We start from the raw sequence: 3,613 nt of genomic DNA, 5'->3' as shown, positions 1-3,613 counted from the left end.
CCAAGAAACTGTATGAATATTCAGGTACAGAGTTGTTTCATGGTTGCTCAGCAGTGCAGGCAAAAATTGTATCTGACTGTCCCAGGGATGAAGATGTGAGTAAAGCCACCCTTACCTCAGGAAGAGGAAGAGGAAAGAACATTGTCTCCAAAAGCTGGGAGAGGGAAGTTTTGGCTTCTCCTGTCAGCGGGAAAGTGGGAAAACTGATGGCAGCAACTCCTTTTCCAAGACTCTCTTTATCTGCACTCCAATAACCTAGCTGGACAAATAGACATTGAGCAGAGCAACAACTACATGATTTCTAAACTTTTCACATACATGGAATAGGCACTAGACCCATTACCATCCTGTCTACACCCACAATGATAAATAAAACCAGGTCAGAAATTGTTCTGCAGCTTTGAAAGCAAGAGGTACAGACTATCCATAGCATGCTGGATCTTTCTTTCTCCCTTTCTTAAAAATGAGAGTGATGTTTCCTTTTTTCCAGTCACCAGAGGCTTCACTTGACAGCCATGACTTTTTGAATATGTTGGAGAGTGAGTTGGCTTGGCAACTACATCCACCATATCACATCCATAGGCTTGTAGGCTGGACAGGACAGCCATGCTCCTACTTACACTTAAGTTTGCAGGAGCAACCAAGAGAAGTCTGCAGATATTAGTGACATTACAGGTGCGGAATGAAATGAGTCAGAATTATGCATACAAAATGTTCAGCTGATCAGTTAATTTTTATTTCTAGAATTTTCAGTTGGGAAAATTTTAACAGAAAAAAAAGATCATGAGAAGAAGGAACTAATTCTCCTCATCTCTGCTCACAAAACTTGAGGACGTTCTTTTTCAGCATAATCAGGAAAAAAACGTGGAGAAAACAGAATTTAATCAGCCCTTACAGAAACTCCCAGGAAGGCAGAGCAGTAAGTCAACAGCCAAGATGCAAAAGAGAAGCTGTAGTTAAGATGGTGCAAGATTCTTCCCAGAGGTGTACCGGTAAAACCAAGGAGCAATGGGCACAAGTTTCAGTAAGGAAAATTCCAATGGAACATAAAGAAAAAAAAATTTTCCCAATACTGAGACAAGGCCCAGAGAGGCTGTGGAAACTCCCATCCTTGGCCCTGAGAACTATGATCCACATTTGACGTTGATCCTATGTTGGGCAGACTCTGTTAGTCAAGGTCTTACCCAAAATATTCTATGATTTTAAGCAGTTTTGATTTTTTTTATCCAACTTCCAGCAGTTAGAACATGTGAACGCAGTTTTAAACTGGTAATATTCAGGTCAGTATACTTTCTCCTGTTCCTGGTACACCTACAGAAATAAAACTGACTTCTTGGTAAATGTCTAAAGAATTGCTGAAACAGGACAGTAAAAATCTTGGCATTAGTACCTGTCATAGTAACTGGCAGAAATAGCTGGAGCTGAGTAACTACAAAAAAGAAATCTCTCAAGGGGCACGTCAGACAATGACATTTTACAGTAATTCAGGGAGACATGCATCTGATGCAGAGGTATCAGAAGGGAAGCATGTGGCCAGCATTAGCAGCTATTAAGGCCTGTCAGCACTGAGAATCATTAATGATCCCTATTATCTCTACTACAGCAGCTGTCACTACCTTTACCCCATGCAGTAGAAATTATACAAGTTCTCACGATGTATGGTGGCATGATTCAGGGAGGGACACCTACATTCTCTATGCCACTGACCTTGCTTAACTTCTTGCAGCAGCTTTTCCAAGTGCACAAATGCTTTCTTTCTCACCTTCTTTAAAGAAATACAGCATCTGAGGTGGTCATTTCTGTATTGGCTGTAGATAGGACAACACGATCGCAAGAGAAAATGAGGTCTGATTTTTTCCAAATAGATCGTGTATTCCTCTGACGTTTTTGTATGTTACTATGAACATTTGCATGCCAGAGTCCTTGACTTCAATGCCAGTCTTTACACTTACTGTGACTGGTCATCTTGATTTCTGATAGCCTTCCATTACTTGCACTTCACTTGTTACACAAATGGGAAGGGTGAGCATGAAGAGATATTGAACACTAGATAAAGACAATAGATTGTCTGCCACGTAGGATCAGAGGAATTCATAAGTTGAACATACAGTTTACAACAAAGATGACTTGTACCATCAAGGGGAATTTGATGAATAAGGGCATAGCACAAGCCATAGAACATGTGCAATATCAGCAATAGCCCACAAACATACTGAGTCTTCTCTATAGAACAGTATCTAGACAGCACTGAATTGGGATCCCAAAAAAGGCTCTGGACATTATTGCCACAAATGTAAGTGGGTCAGTGGTGAGAATATATGCTGAAGTCAAACACAGTTAGGTTAATTTGTGTAGATCATAGAAAGGCCTGAGCTGTTAGGGGCCCACAGGGATCATCAAGTCCAACTTCTGGCTCCACACAGGACCACCCAAAATCCAAACCTTCTGTCTGAGATATTCTCCAAACTCGCCTTGAGTTCTGGCAGCTTGGGGCCATGATCACTGCCCACAGGGAAACTTTACATGCTTTTAGATTTTCTAAAAGTCAAATGTCTGGTAAAAGTCATGTATAACTAGAGTAATCAGAGAGGAGCAAAGATATGTAACAGCAAAGTCTCCTTATTCTAGAAACCTATTTTTGATGCCAGATATTTACACAAGCACTCAGGTAGTAAACAAGTTTCATATTCTAGTTCAAGATTCTCCATTTAATGAAAGGCAGAAAATGATGATAATTAGCTATCTCCAGACATTTTTTCAGATTCAAAGTCTGTAGCCTTCTTACACTTCTCCACACATATAATACAGCCTAGATTGCTTGCCTCACTTGTGCTGCAAATGAATCTACATGGAGCAAAGCAGATGTAAAAACAGCATACTGGAGCCTTTAGTGGTAAATTCTGTGTTGAAATTAGTTAAAATCCAAAACAAAATCTACAAGGTCAAATGCTTACCAACAATGGAGTCATGTTTTGTTTTTTTTAATTTACGTATCAGCATCATTTTCTATCCTCTGTTTTCAAAGGGCCAAGAATCAGAACTTAATGAAGATGTTTGTACTGCACAGAGACAAAATGTTACCTAGATTGATTTTTTTCTTTGTAACTGTATAGGCTTAAAAGAAATAAAAATAGTAGAAACTATTTTTATTGGATTAGATAAGAAGGTAATAATGAAGCAGGTAGCATGAAAAAGCAAGGCATCATTCTTATATCCACTTTCCTAATCATAAATGTATTTCAATTTGCATTTCTTTTCTAGTGGAAACTGCAGCTGAAATAAATTTAAATCACATTCGTTTTCTCTGAATTTATATTTATGATTCTGTGGGAGCAAATAAGTAATTTGGTACTTGAAGAAATTTGACAAGTCAGTGTTTATTGAATGCTTCTACATTTCCAAATGAGAACTAGACAATGTTCCCACTGAATGAGTAGGCAGAGTCTTTCATTGATTTCAACAGTGAAAGACCAGATCCTAATTTCTCTCATTTTCAGAGGAAAATCTGCATTTTGTGATAATGACTGCTTACAATTGTTAGATGATCACCAAAAGCTCCTCTTTCTTTTTCTGTAAATAAGACTCTTTCTTCTCATATAGAATGATAATACAC

The sequence above is a fragment of the Meleagris gallopavo genome, chromosome 1 (assembly GCF_905368555.1).
Source record: "Meleagris gallopavo chromosome 1, MGAL_WU_HG_1.1, whole genome shotgun sequence".
Classification (NCBI taxonomy): domain Eukaryota; kingdom Metazoa; phylum Chordata; class Aves; order Galliformes; family Phasianidae; genus Meleagris; species Meleagris gallopavo.
The sequence above is the reverse complement of the archived record's forward strand: the minus strand, read 5'-3'. Positions refer to the sequence as shown.